Here is a 14,634-nt window from a genome sequence, read left to right as displayed (position 1 = left end):
GCTTCCTTCCAGTGGTACTGAAATGAATGTGAAGGGAGAGTTCAAGAAGAGCAGCATTTGGCCTCCTGTATTAAGATAGTCAAGGAAATACTTGTTTTAATGTTTGTTTTCAAAAATTTTACAGAAGTATAATTTGATACAATTTGCAGCTTTTAATGTTAGGGTGCTATTAGACAGAGACGAGGTCTGTTGGGTATGCATGTCAGTGAAATTTCCTTGCTGGTGAGCAGACCTTGTGATCTTAGTAGCTTTAACTCCAGAGCATGATCTCCCTATGCTTAACAGACATACTTCACTTGACTTTCTAAACGAGGAAGAAAAACTGGTACTTGGTCTGGCAGCAGACTTGTGTTCTAGGGACTTTGAATTTATACATCTTAAAGATGCATACTCCTTTGGGATATATTATCCCCCTCCTTCTCCACAGTGCCAAACAGAATGAACAGATCAATCTACTTTTGTGTTCTTTGTTACTTGAAGTGTTTTGCCTGGCTTAAAGATTTTCATGGGGGAGAGCTCTTTCTTAGACATTAAAAGCACTGCTTTAGGTGACCTTCAGAGCTTCTGCATATGCTTTTGGCCTGTGCATACATTTTACTGAAAGGGACTTTTGTGTTCAGACTGGTACAATACAAATATTTGATGTGTTTTTCACTTTTTTCTAGTGGTCCTTGCTTCATATGCTCATTGCTTCAGCTCACATCTTAGAATAAAGTCCTTATTCCCTACCAACTTGATTTCTATGTGTTGTTTTCAGTAGTGGGGCAGATCTAATGGGCACAGTACTGCACTCTGAACATGGGCAGCACTGCTGGCTAAGTCTATGGGGAGCTGTGTTTTAAGCCAGAAGTGCAGGGAAAGGTCATAAGTTAGGGATTCTTTCTTGCAAAAACATCTGCGATATTAGATACAGTTAGTAGAAGAAGGGAAAATGGGGAGGTTGTCCTCTGACTGTTTGTTTCCTGGACCGTGGACAATGCAGCAGAACCCTGCAGCTGGGGATCTGGTGCTACGATGCACCTGAGGGCTTTGCCCCTCCATGGCCTCTGGGGCTGGGGACCCATCTGGTGCCCCCCTGCCCAGCCCAGCGCTCAGGGACTTTGTGACCCACCGCTTGCCGGGCTGGTGACTGGACATGGAGGTGGTGGTTACTGTAGTTACTATAGTTTTCATAGTGCTTTCAAGTGAAAAAAGATGGGAAAGGGTGAAAAGGAGGATGACGAACTAAAATAGTGAAGAGCAGGAGTGAATTTCACTGGGCAGCCCCGAGTTTACTGGAAATCAGTGCCCTGAGAAGGGTCCTTGGGTGCAGTAGCTTACAGACAGAGCAAGGTGTGAAAAGTAGTTACGAGATTTGTGAAGTGTCTGAAGGTGGGAGGAGGCATTTTCTCTTTATGTGGAGGTTCCTGTTGACTATCAAGCTGCATTATCATTTTTGGCTTTGGAATGAATGTCTAATTATTTTCCTTAAAGAAACATGATTTAAAGTCAGTGCTTGTGAAGAGGGAGGGAGAAGAGCACCATCTGTGTTCTGGCCAAACACAACTCGCTCATTCTGAATGCAGAGAGATGCAGGTGAAAGACTTATTTTAACCAGGGAAGGAGGTTGAGCTATTTCTCTTGTAGGGATGGGGCAGTGGGAAGAGCAGAAGGAAAATCAAGGCGTTGATTTATACCATAAATTATTTTGCATGTAAGGACTTTAAAGCTGTGTTTGATTTTTGTGACCGTCTCTTACTGTTCAAAATAACTAATGGATATGTAAAGTGGAAAAAAGCAAACAAACGAAGAAAAAACCCTGAAAACATTTTCTCCTTTTAGTATCTTTTTTTCAGTCACTACGTGAAAGCATTTGAAGTACTTCCTACTTCTGTTAACTTCTGTTTATAGTTTCTGAGGTCTACTTCCTTCCTGTTATGATTTCGGTGGCGTTATAAATGACATATTTTACTCCCATCAACAGCGAAGGCATAGCTGGTGCTTTTTCAAATTATTTCAGTGTGCGATTTGTGTCAGTACTGGTTTCTCTGATTTTAATATGGCCACATGTAACAATTGTTTCTTGAAAGGGTTTCGTGCCAGGGCTCTGCAGCTGAAGTGCCTTTATTCAAAATTTGGTTCTGCTAAGTGGTTTTGCCTACTACTGTAAACTGTATTAGCCTTAAAGGGATTGTAGGTTAACCAGAAATGAGAAGATATATTTTAAGCTGAAATACAGTGTAACAGGGTTTGTGGAAAAAACACAGGATTCACGTGAAAACCCCCGTGGCCTTTTAGACGGGCATATGCATGCTGTTTACATCAGCGTTTATCAGCAGCGTGGAGGTGGGGAAACACCACCTTCAGCAGAGAGCTTTCAGGAAAAAGTAAAGCATTTTCTCTTGCACGCTCTCAGATCATTGTCTGTGTGTACTTGTAAAGAGGCAGAGCAGGAGGAGAGAGAGAACAGAGTACTTACCAAAAAAAAAAAAAAAAAAAGCTGAGTAGTTTAAAACAATCATACCTCCTTTCCCAGGTAGAATTATGTATCAAGTTTAGATTAACTCAGATAGCAAGATTTTAAAGATTGCCAGGGTGTTTTTTATCTGAACTCTCATCTGTATAGTAGGAGGCTAAGAATTACTTATTTATGACCAAGTGCTTGCAAGTTTGGTTGGCTCCAAGGAGATGTCAACAGGTCCCTGTGAGTCAGAGCAGTTAGGAGGTAGCTGGTGTGCAGCTCATGGAAGCACTTACCTGGCTACATGCTTCAAAGCTAAGCGCACCCTCTTTGCATCCCAGCAGGGTGGTTACATCCATTGCATCCCACAGCCAGCTCCACTGCTCGGCTACAGGTACCAACTGCCCAAACGCCTGCAACATGCTCAGTGCCTTGACTGTGCCGAAATGATAGTCAAGGAGGAGCTAACTTAGGGGTCTCAAAGTAACACTCCTTGAACTATATACGTTGAGTAACTGATGAACACGCTGACTGGATGGGTTGCCATTGCCCTTTCAGCAAGCAGCAAGAGGGTAGAGGGTAAGGCAAAGGTAAGAAGATAAGGGTAAGAAACTGAAAAACAGGCCAGATGCCTTGGTTCTGGGCTTGGATTTGTTTTTCTGCTTTGCACTGGCAGAGTCTGAGCTGAAATCTGATGTCTGAGTGGCCCTGCACAGGGAGGTGTTTCACAAAAAGACAATAGTCAAGAAAGGGTAGAGCCCAGACCATATTTTCAGCTCTTAGACAGGAGTAGCTTCATGCCTTGGGAAACAATGGAGATTAAACACAGGACTTCATTTTGCAAATGCATTTTTATTGTTTCTGCAGTGTTGGTGCAGCACAGCTGCCTCACGCGTCTCTGCAGGCCAGCTGGCAACCTCCTGCCACCCCAGTTACAGTGCTGCTGACCGAGGCCACACAAGGGACTGTGTGCTGGGCACTTCTCTGAAATCAGTCTCCTAGGGTTTGGCCATTATTTCCTGATCCCTTCAAAAGGCAGATCATGAATTATGCACAAATTCTGCCTCTCAAGCTAAGAGAACAGAAGGATTTAGGTGACTTCTTTTCATAAACTGCAGGTAATGCGTCTCCTCCTTATTCCTGGGAAATGGTTTCATCTTTGACCCTTGGGCTTGCTCTGTTTTGGTATCAAGACCAGATTCTGCATTCTTGCTCTAGAAATGTCTGAAATCCCGAAACTTGTGGATTCTGGTTGTCCTGGCTCCTCACCCCAGCTTTTAATCCCTTTCCTGACCAGACAGAAATGATGTCCATGTAGTATCAATGAAACCACCTACCACCAGAGAAAGTTTTGTGGATGTCCATGTGAAGCTGGTGAGGTTAGAGCAGGTACTTGCATCTTAATAGCTGAAATAGGCTTGCCAACCTTTCTCAGCTGTATCAGTACTATTGCAACGTGTGCATCACCACATGCATGAAGTGCATTTTGTCTCATCCTCACCATGTTGTCCACCTTGCTCCTTCTCACTGCCTTTGTGAAGAAGAGATGTTTGAATCTGGATCAGGCAGCTAGAGGAATGCCCTGATTTCTTCAGGTATGCAAGATGCAGAATCTCTGAGTAGGGGATGGCCAGCACAGCACAGCACAGGCAGAGGTCAGACACTTTCAGTTTCAAGCACTTCTGCTGTTTGTCTCCAAAATGCATTAGTCTGTCTCTGTCCATAGGTAAGGCCTACTCGTATATCAGGGGACTGCTTATCTCATGTAGTATTGTGCCTTCTCCTCCTGGTCTAATATAGGTACCAGCCTTGGTACGTGATCATGGAAGAAATTTTCTTTACTGGTGGTTGCAGCCATCTGCTAATGTGCATTGCTAAATACCTTGTTGTGGGTCTAGCTAAGCCTTTTGGCTCTTTCTTGGGTCCTCTCTCAATCTTTCTCTATGTTGACAGCAAGATCTAAAGGCAGGCAGTACTTCTTAACTATTTGTGCAGTGTCAAGCATGACAAGGCACCACCTTTGAAGGTGAGCCTCTACACAACACCACAATTCCTATCATTGTGAGTAGGATGTTCGTGGGTCTTGCCAGTTGTGATTCTCACCCCAGAAACCATAAAATGCTCAGCGGAGTATAATCGTGACAATCGTTTATGCTAGACTTTCCCATAGGAAGCTGGTGTGCAGCTTATTTTGTCCCGAGCCACCACATTCAAATTACTCTTTCTCAAGGAGGTGATTGAATCAATTGTTTCTCACGCTCCTGTTACAGCCATTCATAATTCTCTCACAAAAGCGAAGGCTGAGCATTTCCAGTTTCTAGCACAGAGAATCTACCTTCAGATAAAATCACTTTCAGAGCTAGATGCCCTACCTTTTTCCTTTCAAAATTCTCCTGGTTTTCATGATTTTTATATCCTCAGAAACCAAAGTTATGGGTCGGGTCTAGTTACATCTCCAATAACTTACTTTCATTTCCTTTTTTCACACATGATCAAGAGGTTTAACCCTCTTCATGACTGTCCCCTCCCACAGAAAAAACCCGTGTGAGGAGTAGCGAGAGAGAAAGACTTCAAAAACAGGGTGAGTGACCTCATCATGTATCTACTGTAGAGACGTCAGTCTCCAAGAAATAGGAAAGGTCAGAGCTGTTTAGAGCAAGGGGTTTTTCACAACACAGCTGAAAACCCCAGTCTGGGTCTGAAGTCTTCACGCTATCCTCATCCCTTCTCTCACCTTTCCCCCATAGATTTGGAAACCCTCCATACAGAGGAGTTGCTGCTGTGTGATTTTTAACATAGGTTACCATCCTGAAGCACTGATCAAGATAGCTTTTGTCAGGCTTGGACTTTCCAAGAGAATACAGTGAAACAGATGACAAATATTTTCGTGGAAATAGTGCAAAATCTTTTTTTTCCTTTTAAACGAAACAGAATTTTTTCTTCCAGAGCTTCTCCCACCCCCAATATAACGAAATCCCAGAAGTTTTCATTGCACCACGTTAAAAATTTTATTAATCAGACTAATTAGGCAGTATGGTCACTGGGCTTTGCGCAGCAGATGGGAGAGAAGCAGACAAGTCTTCTCTGTGATAGTGTGGCAGGAAGGTGCTGGTGGCCCTGGGCACGGATGCAGGTCACCCATATCCGCGCACGAGACAGCGCCGGCCTGAAGGGTGACTCTGAAGTCTCACTTTCCTTTAAAACCATCACTCTACAAATAAAATGGCTTACCTACAATCCCCACACAGATACAGGCACTGTTTAAATATAGCAAGCATTGATGTCTATCTGTAAATTACAAGGAAATGAATAAATCGAGATGACATAAACCGCAAAAAGGAAGTTTGAAATCAGCCCGGAGCTGTGATAGGTCAGCTCCTGCCAAGGGACCCTGCCGAACCTTCACCGTCCACGACGGCGGTGACACAGCTGCCGAACCCAGCCCAACCGTCCTGACTCCCCACTGGCTCCCAGGCACGCATACCCACGTGCTGCTGCCCACTGGGGATCTGGCCCACGCCTAGTGGTCTAGATCTGTGCCATGGGGGCACCTGCACCCATGCAAAAGCTGCAGGTGTCCCAGGCAGCCGGGATCCCTGCTGTAGGGAGGGGATGGTGCAGTGTTTTCTGGAAACCAATGAGCTCATTTCTGGGAGGCGGTGGGGGGGGTGCTTCAGTGCGTGATGGGGTGCGAAGAGGATTAATGCAGGAAGTTAAGGGGAAAGGTTTTCTTTCTTTTTTTTCATTTAAAAAAAAATTTTAATCTGAACCACGATTTCTATGCTGCTTACCATCCCACAGCCTGCAAAGTACAGATATTTTTCAGGGTTATTTCATTTATTATTGTGAAAGCTGATTTATTTTTTTTTCTTCGCAATGTTTATATTTAAGCCAGAATCATTAAGTAAAACATGAAGATTTTTCTTACAGCGTGTGTGTGCGCAGCTAGCAAGCCACCCTCATCCCTCTAAAATGGTGTTTTACACATTTGGCTAGGTTCATTCCCGTGTGAGTGAGGGAAAGGGTACTAATGATGCCCTAGAAGTTTCATGAATATAGTCAGCTGGAAAGATGAGAGAAAGAAAGATTGAATGAACATGTGCGAATGGGTGTCTGCTGCAGGCTCTTGACACATATTAGGCACTTAATTTTCTAGACTCTGCCTGGGAAGGAGTGTCCATCAATGCCTTCTGCCTTATTAAACTCCGGAGACTGCACTGTAGGACAGGGGCAGCTAACTGGGCTGCTCCAAAACTCCATCTTTCCTGCAAGGTCTTATGGAAAACAAACTGCACACTTCAAGGGCCCCTATAAACCCATTTCTCCTCCTTCCAGATGCTTGGTGTTCCCAGAATGAAGGCTGTAACTCTGGTACCAACAACTCCTTCCCCTGGCCACCAGCTTAGGAAGGGGGGGGCTCAACCTCTGTTAGGGGAAGGTGAGTGCTTGTGTGCAGCCTCTCCTCCCAGTCTCTCTGGCACATCTGCGCAGATGGGCTGGTACTGAAACTGGTCTGGCAGGATGCAAGGATTGTCAGCATTGCTCTTCACCATACCAGCCAGAATGCATCTTTCCCAGGGAAGACTCTATTTTTGGATGGATGAGGCAGAGCAGGCTGGCTGCAGGCATGGACCCAGTGACTGCAAGGAGCAAGTGTGGAGGAGGATAGCTTGTTGAGGACAGCTCAGTTGTCAGGTTTAGCTGTGGATCATTAGGGCCATTTAGTACGTGCTGCTAAGGTGAATTAGCTTTGCCTTTCACAAGGGAAGGGGTGAGCAGGTCTGGAGTGGAGAAGTGGGTTTTGGCCAGGAGGAGAAGTCAGCTTTTTCTCAGAAATAAGGCAGCACATGTAGACACGGGGAGCAGGAAAGGCATGGAAAAAAATAAAATCAAGGTATAAAAACAGTTCTCCCACCCCCCCCACCCCCCACCCCCCTCAAAAACAAACAAAAAACAAACAAACAAGAAAGAGAGAAGCTAAAACTGGCTGGAAAAAGAGGAGAGAAGGTATAAGCTGCTGTTTGTGGTTGCTCAGGGAAAGTTGGTTAAAGGGGGGGAGGGGGTAATGGGAGCTGTGGTGGGGTGAGGAAGAGGTCTGTGAAGGGTGAGGGAGGGCCACCATTTGAGCAGGCCAGAAGCAAGCCTGGAGACCATCCCAGAGGAGGATGGAGGAGGGGACAGGGAGCAAAAGGGCTCCCTAAGGAGCAGTGGTGGCTTTGGCCACAGGGGAAGGCGGCAGTGGGGCTGCTATTTGGAGGTGTAAGTGGAGGGCAAGGGAGAGTTTCAGGAATAGAGTGCAGCAGGTCATGCTAGGAATAGAGAAGGAAGCTTGAGGAAGAGGTTGGAGGCAGTGAAGGGGCAGAAGAAGGCACAGCCAGAGGGATGTTGCAGCCACTGGTGCTTTGGCAAGCAGGAGGAAGGGAGGCCAGGGAAGAGGAAGAGGATGGTGACTGTCAGAAATAACCAGTTGTTTTTAGAGGAGTCAGTGCTCTGTGCAGGCCTAGAGGAGTTGGAGGAGAGGGTCACAAAGAGGTTGCAAAGAGACTTTCAGCCACACTGGGAGAATGGGAAACATCAGATCTTGAGCTGGGATAGAGCTAACCAGAATGGACCCAGTGCTAAAGAGAGAAAATCAGGAGACTCAAAACTGTTGGAGAGGTCCTGAAGAAACTTGCCCTTGTGCAGAGGGGCAAGGGGAGGCTGAAAACAGCAGCAAAGCCACAGCCAGTAATACAGCTGAGGTCATGGCAAGGCCAGGCAGAGACAAGAAGATGATGCTGAGGGAGAGAAGAAGGTGGCCATAGAGAAGGAACTGAGAGCCCAGAGATCAGATAAGGAGCAGTGCACAGCCTGAAGAATGTTTTTAAGAGGAGCAAAAGTTAACAAGTGGTCCTGATGTGGTGAAACTTTAGTGAAAGTGGGATGTTGAATAATTCCTCAGTTCCTCAACAAAGCCAAGCGAAGCTTCCTTGGCTTCAGGTAAGTATCTCCCCACAGCCACCCACGTGCTCCTGCTTTTGCCCAGCCCTCTCCAGCCCCAAGTTTGAAGGGAGAGGACAAAATGTATTACTTTTGGAACAAAGGCAGTAATTCCTGCTCAGTTCACCAAGGAATCTTGGCAAGCCTGGTCCAGGAAGGCTGATTTTAAAGTAGTGAATAGATCAATCAATCATTAATTTTATTGCCAGTGATGCGAAGGTAGCAGCTAGTCAACACTTCTTTTCTGGCAAGTGCCAGCCCCTTGGACTGGCAATGCCATGACCATGCTCCCAGTGGAAGGCATTGGTGTGAGCTGCACGGCTGCAAGGAAGGACATGTGCCTGGCATGCATGGGATTGCTTTGAACAATACAAGTTGGTGCAGCAGAGATGGTCCTTACCCTTCCATGAGCAGGCAGCCAACCCTGCACCCCTTACAGCCACTCTGTGGGCTGGGGAAACCACTGCTTCTCTCCTTCATCCCATGGACAGATGGAGAGGTCAAATGTACTAGATCTATATGATGCTTGAGAAGGATTCACGCTGACAGCAGTGCTTTTAAGAGCTTTCCAAGCTCACAGCCCTTGTATTTTGGGTCTTGTACAAGCATGGTGCAAGGTTGTCTGCCTGGCAAGAGGGAAGGTTATCCTGCCTTCAGTGTGTGTGGAGAAACACTTGTCGAGGTTTGTCAAGGGCCAGCTGAAAGTCTGTGGTAGGTCCAGAGTAAAGCCATGATTAAAGGCTATACAAAGCTATAATTCCACCACTGAAATAGTCCTGTATTATTTGTGAGAACTTAGATCTGCTTTTAAATATGCTGGAAGCAGGTAAGTTTTTAGATAAATACACAAAGCAAATGTGCCATTTATCACTTCTTATTCTGATGATTAAAGCAAAGGTTTTCTTTTCTCTCTAAGGAATATTGTGAGCTGTGTTCAATTGTGTTAATGACAGCAGTAACAACAACAGCAATAAGTATTATTTTAGTGGAACCTGAGGTGTTGGTGAAACACTTATAGTATGAGAAGATCATGTGGGGCAAGGCTGGGGGGGACTCTTGAAATTCTAATGCCACTTTGTGGGCTGAGATTTCACCCCAGATAGTAAAGTTTGAGTTTTTAAAAAACGGAGGCGACTTCAGTTATTTGGGAGCAGGTCTGTGATGTTACCTAACTGCCGAGGACATCCCATGAACCTCACAGCCGTCTGTGTTTTGATGGCCAAGTTGGAACCGAAGTGAGTGATGCGGTGGAAATAATTATCTCACCGTCTGATTTAGTCCCCTCGGCAAGGTGTTTGCAGAACGTAGATGCTTTGTATAGGATAACAAAAAAGCAATGGGCTGGCTAATTCAATTAAAAATGAATAGCTACAGTCTAGGCACTGACAGCATGTGGGAGGAAGTGGTGTTGTTTCCACTGTGACTGGCAGTGAGCGACTAGCAAAAACAAGGTGGTTTGAGGAACGCTTGCGTGTTAATGGCATTTCCCTGTTCTGTTTGTCAAGCAAAGGTGGGAATATAGAGTCAGAATTTACTTGAATCATTTCTTTTACAAGAAAAGATGAGGGGCCTCCATGGGAACGATGCTGAACTGCCACCGTGTACAGGCAGCACCCTGTGCTTGCAGGCAAAGCACGCGTGTGTGTGGCAGGTACTCAAACAAAGTCTCCGTGGGTGAAACAGAAAAAAAATACCGCTGTGCACAGGGTAAACTGGAGATGGTAGTTTGTCTGCCAGGAGTGCTGATTTGCTCTCACTCTCTTTCTCTGTGCCGCAGTAGGGCTCCTACTGCCTGCTGCCAGCTGGCGTCTTGTACCTAGAAAAAGGCTGCCCGTGGCATGGCTGATTCACTTCAGACTTGCGGCGGTTGTAGGCCCACATTGCAGCCATGGGCTCAGCAGTCTGACTGCGGCATCAGGCTGGAGTGTTTCCAGAAGTGAATCAGACTCTCTGCCTGATGGCCGAATCAGACGTGATAACCCAACAGAGTGTAATAGCATCTCCCTCTGTCCCTGCTTCTGTGTGTTCATTTTTCCCTCAATATTGAGCTAAAAAGGCCACCTGTAACAATGCTGGGCTCTCCACTGGACAGCCTACAGGATGTTAATTCCCTTCTGACCACCTCAGATGACTTTGCGTAAGGAGAAAATATTTATCAAAATCACTTTAAAAGCAAATTGTCCATAAATAATGAATTCCAGCCTTTCAGTGGCTCAACCTTTCAGTTAGCATCTTGAGAGAGGGACTGAACTGCCCAGAAAGGAGCAGTTACCAGGCCCCAGACTCTGCCTGCCACTCCTGGGAGGGTGGCAGTGAGTGCGGCTGGCAGCCCTTGCCCAGCATGGAGGTATTTCGTATTCTCAGAGCGTGCCCCCCCGAGGGGCTGGCTCCTCCATTCATGAGCTGCGAGGGAGCCCAGTGAGTACCTTCAGTTTGGCAGAAGCATGGGTTGATGATGTACAGGGTGGTGCGACAGTGTGTAACGATGGAGGGGAGAGTAATGTGCATGGGAGGGAGCACTAAACAGCAGCGTGAAAACTGAGCCTTCCTTACCGCTTACCTACAGCAGTGAGGGGTATTGCAAACGGCAGGTAGCAAACACCCCCCACCTCTTGGGCCTCCATGGAAGCAGCACAGAGGGGAGTCACATGTCTGCAGAGAACTGAGTACAGGTGTGCAGAGGAGGGGGCAGGATCTTCTCAACAGAAATTTGGCCTGCATTTGATGAGGGACCAGCTGACAAGTATGTGATGCCTGTTGCACCGGAGCAGGGATTCCTCTGCAGCTCTGCACTCCTACTGACACCTCTTAACCTAGTACAGAAACTACCACCCCTGACTGGTACCAAACGCCTTGCCATAGGTCAGGCTCAGCCTTATAATAGCTCTCATTTCTCCTCAAATGCGTAACAGCAAAAATAAACTAACCGTGTGGATTCTTCCCTTTCCAACCCAGCTAATATATTTTGGGAATTTATACAAAGAGATGTTCTGGACTTACTGCTGTCATTTCAAAGATGAATACAGTGGTGTAAATCTGGAGAAGCTCAGGCCTGAACCGGCATTACTTCTGGCCCCTCCTCCTCCCATCCTGATCTTCCCATGTTGGTTCTGGTGATTTTTTTGTCTGTGTCTTGGTTCAAATTAGACTACAAACTCTTTGGCACAGTGTGTTTGCCTTTCTCTGTCACTAAGCTCCATGAACCGACAGGCCCAGCTGGGAGTGACGTATGGTGCCATGCTGCAAGGACGAGCCATGCTGGGAAAGGTGGAAGGGTGTATGTAACAAATGCAGTCAAGAACTAGCATTGCTATAGCATGATCGGCTGGAAATTACCAGTCACACACTTGCTGGCATACCACAGACCACAGCCCTCGCAGGCTTGCTGGGTATCTTGAAAGGCAGAGCCTGCAGGCGTGTCCTGCAACAGCCTCTGCCACCAGCTGTGGCGGCATCCCCAGGAAAATGGTGAGAAGAGTCTCCCATGCAATCAGTGATGCCTTAATACCACTGAAATGAGTGCCCAAATCCTTTGAGGTGGTTTCGTATTAGAAAAACATCATAACCCAAGGATGTGGCCAAAGCAAAGTTGACAAGACCAGGGCCATGTGATGTACATGGCTGTTGCACAGCTCCAGCCACTCCAGGGCTTTTCAGTCCCATGCTCTCAGACCATGTCAGGAGCTGATGGTATCAGACATCTTGGTTGTCTGAAATGGTTTTAATTCCCAGCCCTAGAAAGGTCAGATCCTGCTGCTCAGTAATGGGTCTTGCATGAGCTGGGACTGCTTGTGAGGGACCAGGATGCTGCACCTCCAGGTAAAACCCTTGTAGCCTTTGTGAACCAGCCATACAGAGACAGCAGCTACTTGACCACATTTACTTACATAAAAAAGCAGTTCCTTTTGTTCTGTGGTTGGCATCAGGAACTTCACACCAGTGATTTTTTTAAAAAAAGTTGTTGTTTTCTCTTACTCCATTTGGGGCTACATCCACTCGCACCTCCTTCCACCGCCACCATTTTTTTATTCTCACTGCTTCTGCCTCCTTGTAACTCAGCACTAGTGGCTGAGGAGGGATGGGGCTCAGGCAGGGAGGCAGGCAAGGTGGCTTACTGATGTTCATTTTTTTTGCAGCATTTCATTGTCGCTGCCTGTGCTGGTTTGGCTTTGGGTTGTGCCTCCCACAGACAGGAAAACAAACTCCCTGGCATTGCCATGGCCCTATGCCATGTTAAAGCCCTCTCTGGCCCTGCAGTATGTGGAAAGCCCTTGTCCTGGGTGATGGGAATGTCCCCGGCCCCATGCTCGCCAGCGCCTCATGGATCGGAGGCCCGAGACACACTCATGGCAGCAGCATTGGGCTTGGGAACTGAGCTGCATCCCGCGTGGGACAGTGTTTGTGTTTTTTCTTTCTTGTTTTGTTTTCCACTGCCGTCACAGATCTTTCTGCTTTGCCTCTGCCTGTCAATAAGTCAGAGCTGCTGGACAATAAGAATTCTGTTTTGCAGAAGCTGCAGTGAGTTTTGTGACATTTGGGGTTTGGGCTTTTGTGTTTTTTGGTGTGGTTTTTTTTTTTTCCTAATTCAGTGAGGGGTGGGGGAAAGAAAAATTTCATTAAGATATTTCCTGGGGGAAAAAACCTCCAACAAACAAGGAAAAATAAATAACTAACTAAAATAAAATCAAAGAGCAGCCACTCAAAAGCTTGGACAGTACTCCACACCAGTAGGGAAGTTCGAAATCAGGAGGTGGGTGCTGGCCCAGCTCAGTCTCCCCACTCACCTGCCCGCTCTGGTGTGGGCAGCCGTGCCGTGCATGGGTACAGGTGGCTCAGCAGAGGCATTGGGATGCCCAGACACCTCTGTCCCTGGAGAAAGGCCGCCCACAGCCAAGGCCAAGCAAGGGATGCTTGAACTTGATGGCAGAGAGGTTTGGTGGTAGGGAGGACACCCCTTCACCCCTGCCAAGAACAGCGATTTCGAGGCTCAACTCTGATGGTGTCATCCCTGCTGCCCAGCTTGCCGGGGCTGTGGCCTGTGTGTGCCTGGAGGGAAGCCCATGGGGGGCAGATGCCTCCCTGGGAGCCGGGGTTGGTCCTGCCTGACTCAGCAGGAGTGTGGTTTGAGGTGGTGAGGCAGGGGCTGCAGGGAAAGCCATGCCTTGCAAGCCGGGAGCTCTGGGCCGCCCTGCAGCAGGCATGCATGGCAGTGCAGCGGGGCTGAGCCGGCTCAGGGCTCGTGTGTGCATCACCCGGCTTTTTCTAAAAACAGAAAACTTACTCAGAAGCAGAATCGAGGTGCCACTCGCCTTTACTCCAGATCTTTTATATATAGTCCCCATTTCTCCTGATTTTACTTTAGCAGTTACTGTATGAATTGCAGCTCAAAAGTGGTGGGGAGGGGGAGGGGAGGGGGGATAACTGAGCACTGCTGGCCAAGCGGGAGCTGCTGGTTTGCTGCTGGATGTGGGGAGTTCCCTCTGCAGGGGTTGTGTCAGAGAGCAGCCTTCCTCCATCAGATGATGGCTGTTGGGAGTGTGTGGGGGCACTAATGTTACCTTAAATGAAACCTGTGTCTCTTAGTTTTCTGCAGGGATAGGCCATTAGCATTTTCATTAGTGATTTCCTTCTTGTTGTTTTTCTTCTTTTTTTTTTTTTTTTTAAATAGCTTTTATAAGCAGTATAGCCAAGCTACAAAACTAAGAGCTCTGTTTCCCTGCAATGTAGGACTATGCAGAGCTTTTGCAATATGCGCTTGGATTAGCCTCCAGCCTTTTCAAGGGAGGTGCCTGGTGCCACCTCCAAGAAGCACGGTAGCTCAAAACCTACACTCAAAGGGAAGGAAAGACAGCAATGGTGGGTTGACCTGACCTTCAGGCACCTCAAATGTTGGGGGCGGCAATAGGCTGCTTTCAGTTTGTCTGCAGCTCAGAAGATCCCCAGACCCATCAACCAAATGTCTCAAGGAACCACAGCGTTCCTGTTACCCTTTCCCCAGCACGCCTCATGATGATGTAAGTTGGAGCTGCATTTAATTCATGGATTCACAAACTGATGAATCAAGGCCTCTGCTTATGACAGCAATTCAAAATGCACATAAATAGAAGGTCAGTTTCTTTATCTTGGCATTTTTACAAAGTTATGACAATGTAAACAGAGATTTGTAACAGCCAGAAGAGAGATCACTGGAGCAGCCTGAAGTACTTTCCTAGAAA

The sequence above is a fragment of the Athene noctua genome, chromosome 2 (genome assembly GCF_965140245.1).
Source record: "Athene noctua chromosome 2, bAthNoc1.hap1.1, whole genome shotgun sequence".
Lineage (NCBI taxonomy): Eukaryota > Metazoa > Chordata > Aves > Strigiformes > Strigidae > Athene > Athene noctua.
This window is presented reverse-complemented; position numbering follows the sequence as displayed.